The sequence below is a fragment of the Rutidosis leptorrhynchoides genome, chromosome 8 (genome assembly GCF_046630445.1).
Source record: "Rutidosis leptorrhynchoides isolate AG116_Rl617_1_P2 chromosome 8, CSIRO_AGI_Rlap_v1, whole genome shotgun sequence".
Lineage (NCBI taxonomy): Eukaryota > Viridiplantae > Streptophyta > Magnoliopsida > Asterales > Asteraceae > Rutidosis > Rutidosis leptorrhynchoides.
In genome coordinates, this window is record NC_092340.1 from 24,602,082 (window position 1) to 24,629,877 (window position 27,796).

Here is a 27,796-nt window from a genome sequence, read left to right on the forward strand (position 1 = left end):
GTTATAACAACGTCTTACTAGGTACATATGAATCATATTAAGATATTGATACACTTGATTAATTATGCTAAATGATAAGTAAATATATCAGTAAGTGTATTAACAATGAACTACATATGTAAAAATAAGACTACTAACTTAATGATTTCGAAACGAGTCATATATGTAACGATTATCGTTGTAATGACATTTAACAGTATATATATCATACTAAGATATATTATATATCATAATATCATGATAATGTAATAATTTAACATCTCATTTGATATAATAAACAATGGGTTAACAACATTTAACAAGATCGTTAACCTAAAGGTTTCAAAATAACATTTACATGTAACGACTAACGATGACTTAACGACTCAGTTAAAATGTATATACATGTAGTGTTTTAATATGTATTCATACACTTTTGAAAGACTTCAAGACACTTATCAAAATACTTCTACTTGACAAAAATTCTTACAATTACATCCTCGTTCAGTTTCATCAACAATTCTACTCGTATGCACCCGTATTCGTACTCGTACAATACACAGCTTTTAGATGTATGTACTATTGGTATATACACTCCAATGATCAGCTCTTAGCAGCCCATGTGAGTCACCTAACACATGTGGGAACCATCATTTGGCAACTAGCATGAAATATATCATAAAATTACAAAAATATGAGTAATCATTCATGACTTATTTACATGAAAACAAAATTACATATCCTTTATATCTAATCCATATACCAACGACCAAAAACACCTACAAACACTTTCATTCTTCAATTTTCTTCATCTAACTGATCTCTCTCAAGTTCCATCTTCAAGTTCTAAGTGTTATTCATAAATTCCATAAGTATAGTTTCATAAAAATCAAGAATACTTCCAAGTTTGCAAGTCTACTTCCAAGCTTTCTAATCCATTCCAAGTAATCATCTAAGATCAAGGAACCTTTTTTATTTACAGTAGGTTATCTTTCTAATTCAAGGTAATATTCATATTCAAACTTTGATTCAATTTCTACAACTATAACAATCTTATTTCGAGTGAAAATCTTACTTGAACTGTTTTCGTGTCATGATTCTGTTTCAAGAACTTTCAAGCCATCCAAGGATCCTTTGAAGCTATATCCATATTTCTCATTTCCAGTAGTTTTATCCAGAAAACTTGAGGTAGTAATGATGTTCATAACATCATTCGATTCATACATATAAAGCTATCTTATTCGAAGGTTTAAACTTGTAATCACTAGAACATAGTTTAGTTAATTCTAAACTTGTTCGCAAACAAAAGTTAATCCTTCTAACTTGACTTTTAAAATCAACTAAACACATTTTCTATATCTATATGATATGCTAACTTAATGATTTAAAACCTGGAAACACGATGAACACCATAAAATCGGATATACGCCGTCATAGTGAAACCGGGGGCTGTTTTGGTTTGGATAATTAAAATCTATGATAAACTTTGATTTAAAAGTTTTTCTTCTGGGAAAATGATTTTTCATATGAACATGAAACTATATCCAAAAATCAAGGTTAAACTCAAAGTGGAAGTATGTTTTCTAAAATGGTCATCTAGACGTCGTTCTTTCGACTGAAATGACTACCTTTACAAAAACCACTTGTAACTTATATTTCCGACTATAAACCTATATTTTTTCTGTTTAGATTCATAAAATAGAGTATAATATGAAACCATAGTAATTTGATTCACTCAAAACGGATTTAAAATGAAGAAGTTATGGGTAAAACAAGATTGGATATTTTTGATCTTTTTAGCTACGGGAAATGTTTAACAAATCTATACAAATCATATCCTAGCTAACTTATATTGTATTATACATGTATTCTAATATATTATGTAATCTTGGGATACCATAGACACGTATGCAAATGTTTTGACATATCATATCGACCCATGTATATATATTATTTGGAACAACCATAGACACTCTATATGCAGTAATGTTGGAGTTAGCTATACAGGGTTGAGGTTGATTCCAAAAATATATATACTTTGAGTTTTGATCTAGCCTGAGACGTGTATACACTGGGTCGTGGATTGATTCAAGATAATATATATCGATTTATTTCTGTACATCTAACTGTGGACAACTAGTTGTAGGTTATTAACGAGGACAGCTGACTTAATACACTCAAATCTTTAAAACATAATGAAAATGGTTGTAATTATATTTTGATCATACTTTGATATATATGTACATATTTGTATAGGTTCGTGAATCGATCCGTGGCCAAGTCTTATTTTCGAGGAAGGAAATATCTGTGAAAGTGAGTTATAGTCCCACTTTTAAAATCTAATATTTTTGGGATGAGAATACATGCAGGTTTTATAAATGATTTACAAAATAGACACAAGTACGTGAAACTACATTCTATGGTTGAATTATCTAAATCGAATATGCCCCTTTTTATTGAGTCTGGTAATCTAAGAATTAGGGAACAGACACCCTAATTGACGCGAATCCTAAAGATAGATCTATTGGGCCTAACAAACCTCATCCAAAGTACCGGATGCTTTAGTACTTCGAAATTTATATCATATCCGAAGGGTGTCCCGGAATGATGGGGATATTCTTATATATGCATCTTGTTAATGTCGGTTACCAGGTATTCACCATATGAATGATTTTTATCTCTATGTATGGGATATTCTTATATATGCATTTTGTATATTTAGATTATCATTATTTGATAATCTACGTAATGTTTTTAAAACCTTTATTGATAAAATAAAGGTTATGGTTGTTTTAAAAATGAATGCAGTCTTTAAAAAAACGTCTCATATAGAGGTCAAAACCTCGCAACGAAATCAATTAATATGAAACGTTTATAATCAATATGAACGGGACATTTCATAATAGAATATATAATTAACTAAATAATAAATAATATTATAACATTTATAAAATTAATAAAAACTATAAAGTAATAATCATAAATTTTAATTTTAATTATAAAAACCGAATATAATAATAATTTTTATATAAAATTCGTATTTAATAATTAAACAAAAATAAAAATAAAATGTTAAATGTTCTTAGAAATGTATTAAACGATTTTTAGAATTTAAAAAAAAAAATCAAAACTAGATCTACTTTTAATAAATAAATACAAAGATACAAACTACTTTTTCTTATTTTAACTTTTAAGATCTGCTTTTAATAAAGATACAAACTACTTTTTCTTATTTTAACTTTTAAGATTTACTTTTAATAAAAATACAAACTACTTTTTCTTATTTTAACTTTTAAGATCTACTTTTAATAAAGATACAAACTACTTTTTCTTATTTTAACTTTTAAGATTTACTTTTAATAAAAATACAAACTACTTTTTCTTATTTTAACTTTTAAGATCTACTTTTAATAAATAAATATAAAGATAGAAACTAACTTTTCTTATTTTAACTTTTGAGATTTACTTTTAATAAAAATACAAACTACTTTTTCTTATTTTAACTTTTAAGATCTACTTTTAATAAATAAATACAAAGATACAAACTACTTTTTCTTATTTTAACTTTTAGATCTACTTTTAATAAATAAAAAAAGATAAAAATTACTTTTCCTAATTTTAATTAGTAACATGCCAAAAATAACTAGACATGTATATATTTTTTTTTTAAACCCATTTGCAAATTAACTAGGAATTCTTTTTATTTTTTTATTATTTCTTTATCAATTTTTCCAACTATAAATACTACACTCAATCTTCACAAATTTTGCCACAAAAAAATTAGAGAACCTTCAAAATCCTCTGGAGAAATATTGTAAGTTCTCTACATTTTTTTATTTTATTTTATACTTTTTTATTTATTTTATTGTACTAGCCGATATTAATTATAGAAAATATATAAAAATTATAACAAAATCAAGTAAACACTTGATAATTAGTATTAACTATTATGTTAGATATAAAAATTATTTTCATGAATTATATGTACGGATTTAATATTTTTTATTTAAAAACGAATTTTAAAATATATATATCATATACGGATTATATATATATAACAAAATAAATCAATAGAAAATATTGTAGATACTTAAAATGTGTAAAGATAATTTTCGCAGGTCATATATAACATAAAAGTAATTGTAGAATCGAAATTGTAATTTATTTACTATTTTATATATTTATTCTCTAAATTTTTATCGGTAACTATTATATATATGTATATAAAAATAGAATTAATTAATGTAAACTATTTGGAACTGTAAAAATGAATATAAAATAGTTATAAACTCTTAAGAAAGTTATAAAAATGATTTTTTAGAATTTTTGGATTATTATTTATAATTAATTTTGATTATATATTAAAAGATATATAAAATTCGTAATAAATATGTTTATCATCAATAAAAATACATACATAATTTTTTCAGTTTATTAAACATATAGAAGCCTGAGAAAATTATAAACTAATTTACTTAAGTCGATTTGGTATTTATTACATAATTAATTTTGATTTAATGTAAACTAAGAACAATATTAGAAATAAATACTAAAACGTGATAAAAATATTTTATAAAATTTTCGTATGTTTATTAAGATTAGTAGATACTGATAAAAATATAAAATATAATTTTAAACTCGTTTACCTATTTTTTTGTATTTTAAGTATTAAACGATTATTGAAAATAATAATTAATACATAAAAAAATAGTAATATTGTATAGATTATTTTATAAAATTTTGTACAAATTATCTACTGATTTGAAGTCAATAAAATATTAATTAGAATTATTAGATGATTTATTGATATATAAATTTGAATTTAGATAATTTATAAATATAAATTTCGATATATATAATAAATATAACATTTATATTAATCAAATAATAGTATGTAAATTTAAGATCTATAATAAATATGTAAGACATAATTATTATATATTTAACCTATTTACATAATTAAACTTATATTACTTTGTTATAAGATTAATTTTAAAATAAATTAATAATGATAATACATTAATAATATTAAATATATTCAAACTTAATATAATATATATATACTGTATAAGTAAATTATATCAATATGTCGTATTTATATACGCACATAACATGAAGGTTATAATCTAAAGATACCGTGCACTATATACAAACTTCATCGCTACTTACAGTCGTAAGTGAATGATGTCTAGGTTGCCATTTATGGGTAAGCTTGTGGATCTCGAATGCCATGACTTAGATTCTGGTCAAGAGTCCTGGGCCCCTGGTTACATCTGGTCATTCCTGACTTATTTGATAGCAACGAAGTTTGAGTAAAGTAGTACAACGTCTTACTAATGAATATAACCTGAACTTATAAACTTTCCATAAGTTGAAACCTTCCTATTTTGGACTGTCACTATTAATATAATTCATTATATTAATAAACATACACTTGGTCTATTAGACATTTACTGATCGAACGTTATACCTCTAGGTTGATATCCCGGTCACTTACTTGCTTTACTTTCCTTTCTTGCGTGGAATACTTCAACTGCTATTTAAGGTGATTTTCATAGCCCCACTTTTAATATTTTTTAAACTGTTTATAACTTTTGGGGTGAGACACATGCTTGCTTTATAACTGTTTTACGTTTAGACAGAAGTACTCAAATGTTATTATGCTGTCATGCTTTGATTCATGCAAATCCTCACCGTAATATCGTCAATTGCTGCATATAAAAGGAAAACTTAATTATTGTGAATAGGCCTATTGAGAGTAACGTCTCTAACCATTTGACCGTTGGTCTTTGGTTACATAATAATGATTCAACGGCACTGAATAACAATGTGCCACGAGGTAACTTTTGTTTAGTCGCGATATTACAAACTTCAGCAACACTTTTAGATTGATATGTTTGGTATCAATCAACTTTAAACTAAATCTTGTGGTCTAATGCATATTATATAAACCTATGAATTTTACTCAACCTTTTTGGTTGACACTTTAAGCATGTTTTGTCTCAGGTGACGAATAAGATGATTGCCATGAGTGCTACTTGATGAATTGAATGCTGCTACATGGAGTCTTCATTTCATTGCATTTACTTTGCATTAAGACTATTATTATTATTTCAGTTTGAATTTGATGTAAAACTTTTAATGCTTCCGCTGTTTTATTAATAAATGTTTTATTAAAAACGTCTCATTTAAAGTCGTTATCATTTATACAACTGTGTTATGATATGAATGGTCACAAATACCCCTGACCCTATTTGGGGGTGTGACAGAGTGGTATCAGAGCAGAGTTGTTGTAGAGAACCAGGATTGCATTTTATGTGTGCCTTTTACAATTAGGTACCTTAGCAATATAGGACTACAACTTTCCTTGACCATAGTGCCTTTAATTGTTGCCTTTAATTGTTAAATGCTACACTATACTTTAGAAACTTTACTTATCTTAGAATGCCAAGCCAATCTAAGAATTTTCCTAAGTACTATCCAATTACGCCACCGCATTTAAATGCGACACCATGATTTCTAAAATTCTTGACATTCCTATGTCATCTATCATGGTTTTGTGTATTACATATGTATTACATGAAATATTATCCATAATTTTTAAAACTCCTATATTTGTTACTACTCACACTCAAACGTATGTAACTCCCTGTTATATCACGTACCTATATGCCTTATGCCTTTATGCATCGGTTTGTGAACCGGAAAATGTCATTGGGTTATCACAGTATACGAATTGAAAGTCTTTAATCAAAAGATTATTAGATTACATACTTATCACTTTATGATCTCGACACATCATATCTTATTATATCTTATCGTATCTATCCCAATAGACTTTGTCAAACACTTTTCCTAAATTCCCTCCGTAAATTACAGAAATCTTTTTGCTATATACACGTATTCAAGGAGACAGATATATCATCCAACATTCAACACTAATCTCATATCGAAACCCTTATCCGATCACATAATATGGATTTCTCATCTGATTCCTCAAGCTCCAATGGCAGCGTAATCGGAATGAACCAACCAATCAGCCATCATCTATTTTGGATGAATTGGGGATGAGTTCGTAGTAAACTTAATCAATGGAGACAAGAATAAGGTGATCCCTTCCACCAACCGAATTCACCTCTTGGTGAAGAACCTGAAGCACTTACCGGCAAACCCGTTCGAAACACTATTTTCACTCTCATTTCCAGGATATCCAGTCACGAATATATAATATCTAAAATTCTAGATCTTATTCATCCCCTTGTCCGAACTGCCAATCATCCCGGAATAGTAGAAGAAGCCAATGAGCTTCGCGCTCGAGTGGTGGCTCTGGAGAATATGGTGCGAATTCTACAAGCATCAGCAGCACCAGCGGCATAACCAGCACCACCAGTACCATCAGCATCACCACCAACAACATCAGCTTCACCAACAATAACATCCGCATCTCACGCCTCAACATCACACTCAGTATCTCGGATATCAACATCATACGCCCCATAGATACCAAGGAATATTAGTAATAATGAGTTAAGATGTATTGACTCATTCTTCCTGAAGAATTATATATGTATACTTTATATATATATAGTTTGAAACAATAATAAACCTTTTCATACTAAGCTATTACGTGTGAATCTTAACTAGTATGTACTACTTGGTTAATTCATATCGCTAATATGCTATGATGTACCTCCTTCGTTAATGACTTAACAATCATTAATCACTGATTCAGCACAATAAACTCCATTTCATAATAAACTAAGTGTATTATTCAAATACATGTTTGATTGTATACTTTCATTTTCAATGTACTCGAAACTTTTTAGAAAACATCATTCGTGTCTTGCGAATTTCACAAGAATTCCACGAGCACCAACTTCATATACCAAAGTATATCAACAATAATGAACGATGAAGTATTGATTCATAACTTCATTAGTGAAATATTCCGCGACAAATATGAAATCTCTATGGTTTTGGAGATTATTTATTCTCGTTTCAACCGTAAATCAAACGAGTTTAATCTTATATTAACTCATTAAACCCATGATTACATCTGAAAAATATATATATGAACGTATATCTTCATAAAGATTGTAATTCTTTTGTACAAACTGTTAATTGTGAAAATATTTTAACGGGTAGGTAAAACCCGAGAAATATTTATATCTCACTTTAATATGTTACATTGTACATTCTCCAATTCTGATTCAATAATCAGTAACTATACTACTTACATCCACATATGTATCCGTTCACCTTTTGCATACAAATTCAATTACATATTCTGACATATCAGAATCCAAGAAAAGCTTTAGCAGATGTTATCTTCCTAAAGATCACTACATTCATGAATTATATTCATTCATATTCTATGATGAATTATCACATCAACCCACCAAAATTATCATTCATTACTTTTGAAATCGACAACGCCTATTCATCAACCATTAGATCCGTTGACGATCACAATCAGCATTTAATCATCTAAAAACGAAATTTCTTGAAACCATCTCAAATTGATAACCGATGATTCAAATATGGCTGCATTAAATGCAGAGGAAACAGCAAAATTGTAGAAGGTCTTAATGGCCAAAAGTTTAATAATAAAGAATGGTACATTGGAAAAGCTCAAAAGAAAATTTGGAACTAAAAAACGGATTGAGCTAACCATGGAGGAGACCAAGGACAAATACAAGGACCAAACCTTATATTCAAAGAATCCAGGTAATTCTGGATCCGATGAAATCTTTAGAGAATATCTTGCTCCGAAATCATGTTAAAAGCTTGCGGAAAATTTTTCTTCATCAACTTTCGAACTTAGAAATTCCAAAATATCATTATAAATATCCTCTATATTTCCCATTATATCTTCATAACGATTCTTGTCCGCAATTAAGTATCTCTTTGCGATATCTTTATAAAGGAAAATTGTTTTAGTTTCTATATTCTGTAAAATCCAAGTTTAAATTATAAATGTTTTGAAGAAGTGTTGGGAATTGAAGCATGAGTTAGTATAATGTAATGACGTCAGGCCAACGCGATTATATTACAGAAAGTCATGCTAAATTTTAATGGAAGATGATGATTCATAGACTTTATAATCATCATTTGCCATGTTACACGACTCTTACATTCTATTTAACCTCTAAGCATATCAAGAAAATATTTTTCTTGATGATTCGGTCTTTTCTGGATATTCTGGGAATTTGACAAATCAAATCGTGCTATTACCTTTCCTTTCTACTTTATATATTATGATAATTCGAAACTTCATACCTAAAAATTATGGACCATTACTCGCTTTACTTAGAGTCGAGAAGAAAATAAAAAGGCAAAGAGCTCCGACATATAAGGGAAAATATAAAACCCAATAACGATACCGAAATTACAAACCGTGCATATCAATACGTATTGCAACGTAAAGACACAGGAGAATTAAAAACATTATAACCCCAAGGGCATAGTAGAAGTAAACAGATTCCTCTGGTGGTAAATGAAAAAGAAGGATGACTGCATATATGGTCAATATAATAACAAGTATCAATACGGGATTGAGCATATTAACAAATCTTTTGGAAGTACGAATTTAGGAAGAAAGTATAGAAGTGGTGAAGATAATGAAATGGAAGAAGCTAATTTATAGCAAAATTTTAGACACAGCAAAAGAGGCAATTCACCGCATTTAACCAAAGAAATCTCAAAATTCCTTAATTACCGGAGAATCAAATCTTATGGATTACGAAGATTTCCTTTAATCCCTTGAATTTCATAAATCAATCGTGACTATGTCAAAAGTTAAGGCGAACATTTAATTTTCTCATTCACTCTTTTACAATAGCTTCGTTTATACGCTTCCTATAATCAAATCGTTTTATCCATATTATTCAGTAGTGATAAAACTTTATTTTTTTCAACTTATATTCATCATTACAATATTCTTGTTGTAAACAATGATGATCTCTATCAAACTTCATGACTATAATTTTCTTGAACTACTCTCTGTTTTGTCTACCCTAATATTGTTTCATAAACACTCAAAGTTTTAAATAAGCTCAATACTATTCATAACACATTTCATGTGTTAAGTTTACTAAAATGCTCGTATAGCACCATCATCCCTTTTGAAGATAACCTAGTCAAATGACACTCTTATTAATCCTTTAGATAACCTCCGCATTAATGATAAAATGCACTTCATAGAGGAACCCATAGAGGTCATGGACCGATCTGCTAAACGCTTAAAACAAAGCACCATACCTATTGTTAAAATCCGTTGGAATTCACGACGTGGCCCCAAGTATACCTTGGAACGTGAAGACCAGATGAAACTAAAATATCCCCATCTCTTCTCAACCACTGATGCATCCGAGAAGTCTACCTAAAACTTCGGGACGAAGTTTTTAATAACGGGGAGGTACTATAACAACCCTCACTTTTCGATTTCCAATTTTACAAAAATACCTAGAGTTGTTATATACGAATAAATTTAACGTTGACCGAATAAACGTACGCTTAAAATAAATAATATAATTATAAATATTATAAATAAGGTTATGTTATATAATATAACATAATTACATCAATGAATATATATAATATTTATATTACTTTTGTTATTTATTTAATAGAATATATAATTAACTAAATAATAAATAATATTATAACATTTTTAAAACTAATAAAAACTATAAAGTAATAATCATAAATTTTAATTTTAATTATAAAAACCGAATATAATAATAATTTTTATATAAAATTCGTATTTAATAATTAAACAAAAATAGAAATAAAATGTTAAATGTTCTTAGAAATGTATTAAACGATTTTTAGAATTTAAAAAAAAAAGAAAATCAAAACTAGATCTACTTTTAATAAATAAATACAAAGATACAAACTACTTTTTCTTATTTTAACTTTTAAGATCTATTTTTAATAAAGATACCAACTACTTTTTCTTATTTTAACTTTTAAGATTTACTTTTAATAAAAATACAAACTACTTTTTCTTATTTTAACTTTTAAGATCTACTTTTAATAAAGATACAAACTACTTTTTCTTATTTTAACTTTTAATATTTACTTTTAATAAAAATACAAACTACTTTTTCTTATTTTAACTTTTAAGATCTACTTTTAATAAATAAATACAAAGATACAAACTACTTTTTCTTATTTTAACTTTTAAGATTTACTTTTAATAAAAATACAAACTACTTTTTCTTATTTTAACTTTTAAGATCTACTTTTAATAAATAAATACAAAGATACAAACTACTTTTTCTTATTTTAACTTTTAGATCTACTTTTAATAAATAAATAAAAAGATAAAAATTACTTTTCCTAATTTTAATTAGTAACATGTCAAAAATGACTAGACATGTATATTTTTTTTAAAACCTATTTTCAAATTAACTAGGAATTCTTTTTTATTTTTTTATTATTTCTTTATCTATTTTTCCAACTATAAATACTACACTCAATCTTCACAAATTTCGCCACAAAAAAATTAGAGAACCTTCAAAATCCTCTGGAGAAATATTGTAAGTTCTCTACGTTTTTTTTTTTTTTATACATTTTTATTTATTTTATTGTACTAGCCGATATTAATTATAGAAAATATGAAACAATTATAACAAAATCAAGTAAACACTTGATAATTAGTATTAACTATTATGTTAGATATAAAAATTAATTTCATGAATTATATGTACGGATTTAATATTTTTTTATTTAAAAACGAATTTAAGAATATATATATATATCATATACGGATTATATATATATATATATATATATATATATATATATATATATATATATATATATATATATATATATATATATAACAAAATAAATCAATAGAAAATATTGTAGATACTTAAAATGTGTAAAGATAATTTTCGCAGGTCATATATAACATAAAAGTAATTGTAGAATTGAAATTGTAATTTATTTACTATTTTATATATTTATTCTCTAAATTTTTATCGGTAACTATTATATATATGTATATAAAAATAGAATTAATTGGTGTAAACTATTTGAAACTGTAAGAATGAATAGAAAATAGTTAGGAACTCTTAATAAAGTTATAAAAATGATTTTTTAGAATTTTTGGATTATTATTTATAATTAATTTTGATTATATATTAAAGGATATACAAAATTCGTAATAAATATGTTTATCAGTAATAAAAATACATAAATAATTTTTTTCAGTTTATTAAACATATAGAAGCCTGAGAAAATTATAAACTAATTTACTTAAGTCGATTTGGTATTTATTACATAATTAATTTTGATTTATTGTAAACTAAGAACAATATTAGAAATAAATACTAAAACGTGATAAAAATATTTTATAAAATTTTTGTATGTTTATTAAGATTAGTAGATACTGAGAAAAATATAAAATTTAATTTTAAACTCGTTTACCTATTTTTTTGTATTTGAAGTATTAAAAAATTATTGAAAATAATAATTAATACATAAACAAATAGTAATATTGTATAGATTATTTTATAAAATTTTGTACAAATTATCTACTGATTTTAAGTCAATAAAATATTAATTAGAATTATTAGATGATTTATTGATATATAAATTTGAATTTAGATAATTTATATATATAAATTTTGATATATATAATAAATATAAGATTTATATTAATCAAATAATAGTATATAAATTTAAGATCTGTAATAAATATGTAAGACATAATTATTATATATTTAACCTATCTACATAATTAAACTTATAATACTTTGTTATAAGATTAATTTTAAAATAAATTAATAATGATAATACATTAATAATATTAAATATATTCAAACTTAATATAATATATATTTACTGTATAAGTAAATTATATCAATGTGTCGTATTTCTATACGCACATAACGTGAAGGTTATACTCTAAAGATAATATGCACTATATACAAACTTCATCGCTACTTACAGTCGTAAGTGAATGATGTCTAGGTTGCCATTTATGGGTAAGCTTGTGGATCTCGAATGCCATGACTTAGATTCTGGTCAAGAGTCCTGGGCCCCCGGTTACATCTGGTCATTCCTGAATTATTTGATAGCAACGAAGTTTGAGTAAAGTAGTACAACGTCTTACTAATGAATATAACCTGAACTTATAAACTTTCCATAAGTTGAAACCTTCATATTTTGGACTACACTATTAATATAATTCATTATATTAATAAACATACACTTGGTCTATTAGACATTTACTGATCGAACGTTATACCTCTAGGTTGATATCCCGGTCACTTACTTGCTTTACTTTCCTTTCTTGCGTGGAATACTTCAACTGCTATTTAAGGTGATTTTCATAGCCCCACTTTTACTATTTATTAAACTGTTTATAACTTTTGGGGTGAGACACATGCTTGCTTTATAACTATTTTACGTTTAGACGCAAGTACTCAAATGTTATTATGCTGGCATGCTTTGATTCATGCAAATCCTCACCGTAATATCGTCAATTGCTGCGTATAAAAGGCAAACTTAATTATTGTGAATAGGCCTATTGAGAGTAACGTCTCTAACCATTTGACCGTTGGTCTTTGGTTACATAATAATGATTCAACGACACTGAATAACAAGGTGTCACGAGGTAACTTTTGTTTAGTCGCGATATTACAAACTTCAGCAACACTTTTAAATTGATATGTTTGGTATCAATCAACTTTAAACTAAATCTTGTGGTCTAATGCATATTATATAAACCTATGAATTTCACTAAACCTTTTTGGTTGACACTTTAAGCATGTTTTGTCTCAGGTGACGATTAAGATGATTGCCATGAGTGCTACTTGATGAATTGAATGCTGCTACATGGAGTCTTCATTTTATTACATTTACTTTGCATTAAGACTATTATTATTATTTCAGTTTGAATTTGATGTAAAACTTTTAATGCTTCCGCTGTTTTATTAATAAATGTTTTATTCAAAACGTCTCATTTAAAGTCGTTCTAGTTTATACAACTGTGTTATGATATGAATGGTCACAAATACCCCTGACCCTATTTGGGGGTGTGACATGAAGTCAAGGGGAAACACACGGTAGTGTACATTGTGGCTATGGAAGTTCAACCCGAGATGACTGTGGACGTGGCCGAGGAAGAAGTCAGGTGTCCGGGCGAGTCGAGATGGTGTTGAACAGTTCAAACCGAGATAACTGTGGGCATGACTGGTGAAGAGGTCCGGAGTCCGGGAAGAGTCGAGATGGTGATGAACATGTCCAAGAAAGTCACGTTAGATGTTACATGTGTGGTGAATGGATATGATGGAATAACCAATGAAGGTGGTGATTGTTGGTTGATAATGCTAAACATGAACATATATTTCATAGCATTATCCTTCAAGAAAGACAAGCTTTTAGTTGCAATTGTTCTATTTACAAGTGATATTCATTTAAAAAATAAAAGGTGAAGACAAAATACAGATTCGACGATTTGAAGACGCAAACGACCAAAAAGCTAAAAAGTACAAAGTACAATCCAAGTGGTTCAAATTAATGATGAGAAACGTCTACAAATTACAAGAGTACAAGCCACAAAACGCAAAGTACAAGATATTAAATCGTACGAAAGGACGTTCGAAAATCCGGAACCGGGACATGAACCAACTATCAAGGCGCGAAGCAACGGGCCTAAAATTACGAGTCAACTATGCACAAAGAATATAATATAATATTAATATATATATATATATATATATATATATATATATATATATATATATATATAATTATATAAAATTATATATATTATATTATATATTAAATAAAATCGAGCAGCCCACGTTTTAAATGATTTGTGAGCAGGAGAAGGCGGCCATGCGATCGCATGGCCTGGATGCCTTAAACCCATGCGATCGCATGGCTTACTGTAGCTGGCAGTTCTATAAATAGCAGCGAAATTCGACGAATTATGTACACCATATTCAATCTTATCTCTTACTCTCTCAATATATATTTATATTTTAATTATAATTATAATTTTAATATTAAGTTAATAATAATAAGGTTATAGTGGCGAATGTTTTAAGTTTGTAAGTCGAAATTCTGTCCGTGTAACACTACGCGATTAATACTCATTGTAAGTTATGTTCAACCTTTTTAAATTAATGTCTCGTAGCTAAATTATTATTAAGCTTATTTAAGCCGAAGTAATCGTGATGTTGGACTAAATATTAAGATTGAGTTATTGGGCTTTGGACCATAATTGGGGTTTGGACAAAAGACCGACACTTGTGGAAATTGAACTATGGGCTATTAATGGGCTTTATATTAATTAAATGATATCTCGTTGATTTAATATAAAGATTTATAATTTGACGTGTTTATATATAACCACATACGCTTGACTGGGTACGGTGGGCGAGATATCTTTAAATACTAATAATTGTTCATTTGACCGGACACGGGGATGGATTAATAGTCACTGGACTCATTAAAACAGGGGTGGATTACATTCAAGGGTAATTGGTGTAATTGTTAACAAAGTATTAAAACTTTGGATTACATGCAGTCGATAACCTGGTGTATTCATTAAACAAAGTATTAAGACCTTGTTAAAGTTCGAATCCCCAATTAGTTGGAATATTTGTCTTCGGGTATAAGGTTAAATTGGCGAAGACTCTCGCACTTTATAATTATGACCGATGGACTATTATGGACAAAACCAGATGGACATATCGAATAATCCAGGACAAAGGACAATTAACCCATGGTAATAATTTAAAATCAACACGTCAAACATAATGATTACGGAAGTTTAAATAAGCATAATTCCTTAAATTTATATCTCATCGTACTTTTATTTACCGTCATTTTATTTATCGTCATTTCATTTTTCGTACTTTAAATTACTGCACTTTTATTTATCGCATTTTTATTTATTGTCATTTACTTTACGCTTTAAATTAAGTTATATTTATATTTAATATTTTACATTAGGTTTTAATTGTGATTTAAGACGTAAAATCGACAAACCGGTCACTAAACGGTAAAAACCCCCCTTTATAATAATAATAATATTACTTATATATATATTGATACAAATATAGTTTAAAACATATATAGCGTTAAACTCAGCTAGCTCCCGGTGGAACGAACCGGACTTACTAAAAACTACACTACTTTACGATTAGATACACTGCCTATAAGTGTTGTAGCAAGGTTTAGGTATATCCATTCTATAAATAAATAAATAACTTGTGTAAATTGTATCGTATTTAATAGTATTTCGTAGTAAAATATAATCTATTTCGTACTACACCTCGCACACATCAAGTATTTTTGGCGCCGCTGCCGGGGACGCCATAGAACGCTATAAAAAAATTAGTTTTAATCTATTTTTGTAAAAATATATTTACATAAGTTTTAAATATTAAAAACAAAAATAAAAAAAAACTTAAAAAAGGAAAAATATTTATCTATATTTTTAAGAGTTTAAATTAAAAAGTTTTTTTTTAGTTGCAAAAACTAATAAGTTTTTTTTATATAAGTTTTAGTTATATTATATTTTCTATAAAATAAGAAAATAAAAAAATCAAAGTAAAAAGTAAAAAAAAAAAAAATTCTGAATCTGCATCGATTTTGGCCTGCATCTCAGCTGAATCTGCCTCTCATGCGATCGCATGAGATGAAAGAACTAAACCCATGCGACCGCATGGTATGATCTGACAGGTCCTGATCATTAGCTGGTACGGATTAGGGTTTGTGTTATTAATTATTATTATTAATTAATAACCTAATTAGGGTTTAAGTTTTTAAGTAGTTATTAATATTAGTTTATAATTTGTATTTTTAAGTTTTAATTAGTTTTATCAATATATAAATTAATACTTTTATAAAAAAAATATAAAAATAATATTTTTATAAAAATAAGTAATTTTATCATTTTTGTATCTTTTTATTATTTAGTACGTAATTTAAATTATCGTTCGTAATTAGTTTTAAGATTAGTTTTTGTCGTAGTTCTTTTATATTTCTAGACTTTTAAGCTTTTCCGTAAAATCCCTTAAGTGTTTTTTCTTTAGATTAAGATTTAGGCGCCTTAGAATTTTACAACGTCACTTATCGCTTTAGTTTTAAATAGATTTTAGTGCCTAATTAAGTAATTGCCGTTTTTCGTTTAGAATTCCTTTTAAGCTATAATACCATTAGGCGCAACTTTTTAAATTTAATTTTTAGACTTTTAAGTTTCGACGCTTTACTTTCTTATTATTATTTTTCGACCTTTGATTTTTCGACGTTTTTCGACGCACTCTTTTTCTTTCTTATTTCTCGACGCTCTAGTTTTTAGGACATAGATTTTATCTTCAAAATTTCGACGAAAAATTATTTTAAGTGGTTAAATTGATAGACATCCAAAATTTTTTGGTTCGTAGTAATAGTTGGATTTGTTAGTGGCAAGTTGTGGGCTTCCGATTTAAAGGGTCCTGGCTACCTGCTGCATCTATTGGCTATTCGAAACGTGGGCAAAATCAGAAAAGTCTATTAATTTGATAACTTATATAATTTTTTATTTTTTTTATAACTAATAGGATATTCAGTGAATGCACCGAGCAAAACGTTCACCACCTTTCATACGTTCACCTCCTGTAACTCGATCAAGACATCTAGCCAATATAATCGCCGTTAATTTTTCTTTAGAATCATCATCTAGTCGACCAAGTACTCCAATTCAAATTTCTGATAATCCATTTTTTGAACCCGACCTTACAATTGAGAACCCGGAGGATATTCAAGGACAATTCAGAGATCCTGAACCACTAATTATTACTCTTGAACCACAAATTACTCATACAGAGATTGTCGAGGAAGAAACGATTAAATCAGAATCCTCTAGTGATTCAGACTCAACAAATTCAATCATGGAAAATCAGGAACCTCTAAGTATGGAAGACCGAATGAGGGCTACACGCACTGGCCAAGGTCATGCAATTACTCAACCAGACATTAATGCACCAGATTATGAAATCAAAGGACAAATCCTACACATGGTAACAAATCAATACCAATTTAGTGGTACACCAAAAGAAGATCCAAACGAACATCTTCGTTCCTTTAATAGGATATGTACTCTATTCAAGATCTGAGAAGTTGAGGATGAACAGATCTATCTCATGTTATTCCCTGGACTTTAAAGGGAGAAGCCAAAGATTGGTTAGAATCATTACCTGAAGGGGCGATTGATACATGGGATTTTTTAGTTGAGAAATTTCTTAAAAGATTCTTTCCGGTATCTAAAGCCGTGAGACTTCAAGGAGAAATTGTTACACTCACACAGAAGCCAAATGAAACTCTATATGAGGAGTGGACAAGATTCGGAAAGTTGTTGAGAGGATGTCCTCAACATGGTTTAGATACTTATCAAATAGTACAAATATTTTACCAAGGATGCGACATTACTACACGAAAAGACATCGACATAGCAGCTGGTGGTTCCATTATGAAGAAAACCGCAACTGAAGCTTACAAAATCATTGATAACACATCCTCCCACTCACATGAGTACCATTAAGAAAAAGGCATCGTTAGATCATCTAAAGCAGCTAGAGCTGATTCTAGCCATGACTTTGATTCCATTTCCGCAAAGTTAGATGCTTTCGAGAGACGAATGGAAAAGATGACTAAAGATATTCACGCAATATAAATTAGTTATGAGCAGTGTGGAGGACCACATTTGACAAAAGATTGTCTCAGTATTGAACAAACAATGGAACAAAGAGAGAATGTTTCATATATGAACCAAAGGCCTGGAAATAATTATCAAAATAATTATCAACTGCCAAGACCAAACTACAATCAAAATCAGAATTATAATCGAAATATTTCATACAACAACCAACAAGGTCCTAGCAATCAACAAGTATCTAACAATACTTATAACCAGCAAAGACCTATTTTTCCAATTAAACCACCATAAACCGATGATAAAAAGCCAAATTTAGAAGATATGATGTCGAAGCTAGTTGAATCTCAAACGCATTTTTTCAATCCAAAATCTGGAACAAGAAGTAAGTAACCTAGCAAGGTTGATAGGTGAAAGAAAACTGGGGAGTCTACCCAGCGATACATATGTTAACCCCCGAAATGAAACAGCTAAAGCCATTACCACGAGAAGTGGTATTACACTTAAACCACCTGAAATACCTGTAATTTCTGATGACTCTATTCCTACTACACAAGCACCACAGCCTGAGCAAGAAAAGGAAAAAGAACCGGTAGTTGAAAAGGTTAATGAAGATAACACAGTTAAGGCTAAACCTTATGTTAAACCATACCAACCACCACTTCCTTACCCGAGTAAAATGAGAAAAGAAAGAATTGAAGCTGAGCAATCCAAATTTTTGGATATGTTTAAACAAATAAATGTCAATCTTCCTTTCATTGATGTGATTTCAGGAATGCTAAGATATGCTAAATTCCTGAAAGATCTAATCACAAATAGAAAGAAAATGAAAGAACTCTCGGCTGTTACAATGAATGCTAATTGTTCTGCAGTGCCGTAGAATAAACTACTAGAAAAACTCTCAGATCCAGGAAGTTTCACAATTCCATGTTATCTGGGAAGTCTTAGTTCAATAGAAGCATTGGCAGACTTAGGTGCTAGTATAAATTTAATGCCTATTCACTATACACTAAATTAGACCTCGGAGAATTGAAACCAACACGAATAAGCATACAACTAGCCGATCGATCAGTAAAATATCCTAGAGGGATAATGGGGAACATGCTAGTTAAAGTTGGCACTTTAGTATTTTCAGTAGATTTTGTTATTCTGGACATGGAAGAAGATTCTCGAGTTCCTCTCATATTAGGAAGACCATTCTTAAACACGGCTAAAGCAATAATAGACGTGTTTGGTAAGAAACTGACCCTAAGTATAGAGGATGAGAGTGTTACCTTTTCTGTTGATTGAGCCATGCAACAACCACAATCTGCAGATGATACATGTTATTACATTCAAACTATAGATTCACAAGCAGAATTATTACAAGAATTTCTAGAATTACATGGAACAGGAGAATGTTCTTTAAGAGAAGGAACTGAACCAATTGATGAAGCTGAAATATTAGCCACACTCATGGCTAATGATTACGAACCAATAACAGAAGAACTTCAAATGCTAAAAGAGGAAGACATATATTGATACAAATCATCGATAGAAGAACCACCGATATTAGAGTTAAAGCCACTTCCAACCCATTTGGAATACGCTTATTTACATGGTGAATCTAAATTACCTGTAATAATATCGTCTTCTCTTACGAAAAATGAAAAATCTCAACTCATTTATGTGCTAAAAGCTCACAAACCAGCTATTGCATGGAAAATTCATGACATTAAAGGCATAAGTCCTTCGTATTGCACATATAAAATCCTTATGGAAGAATGTCATAAAACATATGTGCAACGCCAACGAAGACTAAATCCTAATATGCAATATGTTGTTAAGAAAGAAATTATTAAACTACTAGATGCAGATTTAATTTATCCAATATCTGATAGTCCATGGGTAAGCCCAGTTCAATGTGTACCTAAGAAGGGTGGCATGACTGTCATCACAAATGAAAAAGATGAGCTTATTCCTACTAGGACTGTAACAGGATGGCGTGTCTGTATTGATTATAGAAAATTAAATGACACCACCAGAAAAGATCACTTTCCCTTACCTTTCATTGATCAAATGTTGGAAAGATTAGCTGGAAATAGTTACTATTGTTTTCTTGACGGTTTCTCTGGATACTTTCAAATTCCAGTAGCACACGAGGACCAAGAAAAAACCACATTCACGTGCCCTTATGGTACTTTTGTTTACAAACGCATGCCATTTGGACTTTGCAACACCCCTGCAACTTTTCAAAGGTGCATGATGGCGATTTTTCACGACATGATAGAAGAATGCATGAAAGTTTTCATGGATGACTTTTCAGTCTTCGGTGATACTTTTGAAACATGTCTAGTTAATCTTGAACGAATGCTTATTAGATGCGAGCAATCAAATCTAGTTCTTAATTAGGAGAAATGTCATTTCATGGTTAAAGAAGGCATCGTTCTTGGTCATAAAATTTCAAAGGAAGGAATTGAAGTCGATAGAGCTAAAGTAGATGTAATTGCTAAACTTCCACATCCCACCAATTTTATAGGAGTTAGGAGTTTTCTAGGGCATGCCGATTTTTACCGACGTTTCATAAAAGACTTTTATAAAATTGCCACTCCTATGAATAAACTCCTAGAAAAGGATGCTCCATTCATCTTTTCGGATGAATGCATCAAATCTTTTAATTTTCTTAAAGAAAAACTCACTAATGCGCCGATCATGATAACTCCAAATTGGAATCTACCATTTGAACTCATGTGCGATGCAAATGATTTTGCAATGGGAGCTGTTTTAGGACAAAGAATTGAAAAACGATTTCAACCCATATATTACGCTAGTAAGACGTTACAAGGAGCACAAAAAAATTATACAACTACTTAAAAAGAACTCCTTGCTATCGTCTTTGCTTTTGACAAATTTTGTTCATATCTCGTTCTACCTAAAACGGTGGTCTATACCGACCATTCTGCTCTTAGATACCTATTTTCAAAACAAGATGCCAAACCACGATTAATTCGTTGGATCTTACTCTTATAAGAGTTCGATATTGAGATCCGAGACAAAAAGGGAGCAGAAAATCTCGCAGCTGATCATCTTTCCCGTCTTGAAAATCCTGAATTAGAAGTTCTAAATGAATCAGCCATACAAGACAACTTTCCTGATGAATATCTATTGAAGATCAATTATAGTGAAATTCCATGGTTTGCAGACTATGCAAACTACTTAGTATGTGGATTCCTTGAAAAAGGGTTGTCGTACCAAAAACGAAAGAAATTCTTTAGTGATATAAAACACTATTTTTGGGAAGATCCACATTTGTTTAAAAGTTGTCCCGATGGAATAATAAGCCGATGCGTATTCGGAGATGAAGCTACTCAAATCTTAAACCATTGTCACACAGGATCAACAGGAGGGCATTATGGGCCTCAACTCACAGCGAGAAAAGTCTATGACGCTGGATTCTATTGGCCTACAATTTTCAAAGACGCACATCTTCTCTGTAAATCCTGTGATGCTTGTCAAAGGTCCGGAAAAATAAGTCAACGTGATGAAATGCCACAAAAATTCATTCAAGTATGTGAAGTATTCGACGTTTGAGGTATTGACTTTATGGGTCAATTTCCAAAATCTCATAATAATCTCTACATTCTCGTTCCCATTGATTATGTATCTAAATGGGCAGAAGCACAAGCTCTCCTAACTAACGATGCACGAGTTGTAGTTAACTTCCTAAAACGTCTTTTTGCTAGGTTCGGAACACCGAAAACTTTAATAAGTGACCGGGGTACTCATTTCTGTAACAATCAACTTGATAAAGTTCTCAAAAGATATGAAGTAACTCATAAAATCTCAACCGCTTATCATCCACAAATAAGTGGACAAGTTGAAAACACCAACCGAGCTTTAAAACGTATTCTAGAGAAAACTATAGGATCGAATCCAAATGAATGGTCCATGAAATTGGAGGATGCACTCTGGGCTTTTAGAGCAGCCTACAAAACTCCAATTGTGTGAAGACCCGTCCTAATCCATCCGGACGAAGTCCATATCGATTATAAACGATTCACAACAGTTGATTTCATCGCGAGGTACTTGACCTCTATATGATACATTTTACAAACATTGCATTCGTTTTTGAAAAGACAATCTTTCATTACAACGAAAGTTGACGGCATGCATACCATTTTATAATATATCTAACTAGAATTGATTTAATAATAATCTTGATGATCTCAACGACTCGAATGCAACGTCTTTTGAAATATGTCATGAATGACTCCAAGTAATATCATTAAAATGAGCAATTACACAGCGGAAGATTTCTTTCGTACCTGAGAATAAACATGCTTTAAAGTGTCAACCAAAAGGTTGGTGAGTTCATTAGTTTACATAAATAAACATTTCCATCATTTTAATAGACCACAAGATTTTCATTTTCAGTTCTCATAAACATACGTCCCATGCATAGAGACAAAAATATCATTCATATGGATTGAACACCTGGTAACCGGCATTCAAAATATGCATATAAGAATATCCCCATCATTCCGGGATCCTCCTTCGGACATGATATAAATTTTGAAGTACTAAAGCATCCGGTACTTTGGATGGGGCTTGTTGGGCCCGATAGATCTACCTTTAGAGTTCGCGTCAATTAGGGTGTCTGTTCCCTAATTCTTAGATTACCAGACTTAATAAAAAGGGCATATTCGATTAGATAATCCAACCATAGAATGTAGTTTCGATTACTTGTGTCTATTTCGTAAAGCATTTATAAAAGCAGCGCATGTATTCTCAGTCCCAAAAATATATATTGCAAAAGTATTTAAAAAGGGATTAATGAAACTCACGCATATAAATATTGCAAAACAGTTAATAAAGCATTTGCATGTATTCTCAGCCCAAAAATGTATATAAAAAGGGAATAATGAAACTCACCTAATGTATTTTGTAGTAAAAATACATATAACGGCATTGAACAAAAGTAAGGTTGGCCTCGGATTCACGAACCTATGATAGTTATATAATATATATTAACACATATAATGGTAATCGAACAAATTATGTATTATAAGTGTATTAATTGTTATTTTAGTTATGTTTTTCATTAATAACCTAATTAGTTATATTTATTAATATTTATTGTAAAAGTATTAATATAGTTACGTTATGTGTAGTAAATATGATTTTATATAATTAATAGTTATTTGATAAAATAGTATTGATAATAGTAGATAAAAGGTGTTTCATTCTATAATAATAATAATAATAATAATAATAATAATAATAATAATAATAATAATAATAATAATAATAATAATAATAATAATAATAATAATAATAATAGTAATAATAACAATAATAATAGTAGTAATAATAATAATATCTCAAAATTACTACCTCACACGAATTAGACTTCAAAAAGAATGGCACGCCATTGCCAAGGCTCGAACCCGTGACCCTTCGTTACACATGAACACGCCTAACAACTGTGATGTTCCATTTTTCTGTTATATTTTCATTCCTATGTATATATAACCTATATTTATCTGTTTCATCTTCTTAACTATCCTCAATCCATTTAATCGTTATAGTATCCTCATTCTACTATCATATAAACTGTACCATCATTATTATCATAAATGTATGTGACCATAGTCATCATCAACTACATACACATGACCGTACATCATCACTATCATTCTCATCATCCCTTCGTCACATCATCATCATAACAATATCATCATCATCTTGACATGAAATCACGATCACAATCATTAATCATCGTCATTATTCCTTCATTATCAGTATATCCTAACCATTAACGTTTCTATAATCATAATCTGACCATAATCCATGATCATCATCGAACATCATGAAACATATTTCATGACACCATCCACGTTATCAACAAAATTGCGCAGCAGGCCAACAAATGTTTTAAATTACGGTCCAAATTATCAAACCAATAACAATCCTATAACTCATTCTAATCGCTAGAAGGAATTTTAAACATAGAAGAATTATTTGCGGACATAATAATTTATCCCCACTACCCAACTTAGGATCCCTTCTATATTATTTTTTTTATACAACTATGCGTGTATGTGCTGTCATTAAAATTCAAAGGACAAGAGGTAGTGGGTTAGCAAAAGTTCTTGTCCTTACCTTTATATTATCATCCCACTACCAATACCAAATCCTCATGAACTATAACTTGTCTCCCTCATTTTTTATATCTAAAACCACGATGGAATCTTCCCTTATAAACACGAAAATGAAAGCAGTCAGAAGAAGAACCGGAGTAGCAGTAAAACGCAGCAGTGGTGGTGGTTTTCTCACAATTATTTCAGCTGCAAACCGAAGAGAGAGAGAGAATAAGAGAGAGAGATATTGGTGTTGTGTTGTTCTTAGTTTCAATAGAAACAGGAAATAAAAGTAACCGGTTCTCGTTGTTTTCGATCACCCAAAATAGAAAACATAAAACAGTCTCAACACAGCAGCAAGCATTACAGTGGTAGCGAAGAAAAGAAGAAAAGGAAAAAAAAATTATAGAGTGTTCGATAATGGTTGTTCATGATGATGAGCTTGTGGTGTTATTGGTGGTGTTGCATAGTGACTGAAAACAAATAGAGTGTTGGGTTGTCGAGCGGTTTAAGAAGGTAAGCACCCCGATGGTGGTCGTCACTAGTGAGAGGTGGTATTCGATCAAGAAGAATACAGAAAATAGATTCACAATGGTGATGATTATCATTGGTGGTGATTCGGTTACAAGGTGGTGGTGATCGATGAATTTTTAATTGTGATGTGTTGGTTCGATCAAAAATCTATAAGACATCAAGTTCAAGTTAGGATAGTTTGTAGGTGGTGGTCGAACAACACAAACAAGAACAAAGTGAAGTGGGTTCATTGATAGTTATGGTTCGATGGTTTGTAGAGGTGGGGTGATGGTTATAGCAAATATAGTGGTGCAAGTTTTTGTTCGTCAATATATTGCATATGTAATGTATATATAATATATAATACTTAGATATATATAGGATTTAAAAAAAAGGTTGCTCATGAATTATTAATAGCAAGTGGATGTTGGTGATGTTTAATGGAAAGTAGAAAAGAAAGTAGGACAGTGGGTTGTCTTCGAATATAAACAAGATCCAGAAAGGTTTGAATGTGTGAATGAAGGGAATATATAACACATACGTATATGATATAACACTAGTAATGATAATGATTATTATTATAATATAAAGTTAAAAACATGTGAGAATTTAATAATGCACTCATTCAATTATCATCAATCATCAACAGTCGTGGATTTAAATTTATCTACCTACCGTTTTAACGGACTATAATATCGTGACCCGTTGTTCACTCAGTGACGAATAAAGTCTTCAGAAAAATTCCATATTTTTGTAATAATTATCTTTATTTATTTCAGTCATTATGGTATAAAATTCGATCATTAATTTATTAAATAAAAATTACATCAACTGTCCCTCTCAATTCTGGGTAAAAATATAAAAAGTGTTAAAACTTAACAAATAGTTCCTAAATACATTTTTAATGAGTCTATAATTCATAGAACTCAGTTTCGGATGACCGTTTATTTTAAAATCATATAAGTTCAAATTTAACTTGTTTAATATCAATCGGAACATCAAACGAGTATTACAATCATCTAATATTTATTTTTAATATACTATATATATAAATACATTTTAATATCAAGTTTTATTATATAAATAAATATATTAAATATATTTTCAAATAATAAATTTAATATTTAATCTTATATATTTAAAATTAATATTAATATATACAGGTACATATACATATATATACGTATCTATTTACAAGTAGTAGTTCGTGAATCGTCGGGATTGGTCGAAGGTCAATTGAATAAATGAAACAGTTCAAAATTTTTGAGACTTCAACATTACAGACTTTGCTTATCGTCTTGGAAACATATAAAGATTAAGTTTAAATTTGGTCGAAAATTCCCGGGTCATCACAGTACCTACCCGTTAAAGAAATTTCGTCCCGAAATTTGAGTGAGGTGGTCATGGCTAACAATAAAAATGTTTTCATGACACATACGAATTGATAAATAGAGTTTTATTACTGTTGAGTAATATAAATAAGATAATTCGATTACTCGAAGAGTACAAGTGAAGCTATCACAAAATAGTGAACTAAGAAAAATAAGTTTCGTCATAACTTTTGATGTAGTCATGGTTGAATTTAGAAAATAAGATGCGTCTTAACTTCTGACGTTGTCCTGGTTTGAATTCTGGAATTCAAGGGATTTAAAGAAATCCTTGAAATCTGAGTGAGATCTGATTCTTCGGTGAGTAAGGAGATTAAGATCTCTTCAATTAAATGTGATGATTTGCCTCGATTGCTATGTCTGATATTTCCATTATAAATTAAACTTTTCAGTTCCATTATTCTCACCATTCCTATATTTTCTTTCTTAATTCATACATCCAAAAGGTTATGAAAATGCTTAATCCAATTCTGATCATTGTCCTTATCCTTACTATCGCAACAATCATTCTCCTTTTCCAACTTCCACAGGAGGAATATGTTTTCTTCTACTTCGCCCTTGGGGTTACAGTGTTTTTAATTCTCCCATGTCTTTATATTATTATTCATATTAATATCCAAGGTTTGTAATTTCTGTGTTATTGTCGAGTTTTATATCTTCCCTTATGTTTCGGAGCTCTTTACCTTTTTCTTCTCTTCTCGACTTCTAGTAAAGTGAGTAATGGTTCAGAATTCGTAAGTATGGAGTTTCGAATGATTATAGTATTCTAAGCAGAATGGAATGTATTAGCACGATTTGATTTGTCAAATTACCAGAATCACTGAGAATAGAACTATCAAGAATATATTTTCCTGATATGTTTAGAAGTTAAACAGAATGAAAGAGTTATGTAACATGACACATGATGATGGTATGATCTACTGTGAATCATCATCACGTTTCATTAGAACTCAGCATGACTTACTGTAATATAATCACGTTGGCCAAGCGCATTATATTATACTAACTCATGCATCAATTCCCAACACTTCTCCACAATTCATTCACAATTTATACTTAGATTTTACAGTAGTTTCCAATATAATGGAATACAGAAAACATGAAGAGGTAGATAATTTTGAACAAGAATATTTATG

The 27,796-nt window shown here is 29.5% G+C and overlaps 1 protein-coding gene across 2 annotated transcripts in view; it reads left to right on the plus strand.

The window, feature by feature from the left end:
- Positions 1–27,796, plus strand: part of LOC139862470 (protein yippee-like) — a 119,977-nt gene that overhangs the window by 10,291 nt on the left and 81,890 nt on the right. Inside the window, exon 2 of one of the 2 annotated variants that reach the window (XR_011764193.1) lies at positions 5,986–6,184. The exons of the other annotated variant lie outside the window; for it this stretch is intronic. The gene's annotated coding sequence lies outside the window, so the exon portion shown is untranslated. Of the gene's footprint in view, positions 1–5,985; positions 6,185–27,796 lie in introns of those variants that run through there. 2 annotated transcript variants of the gene reach the window in all.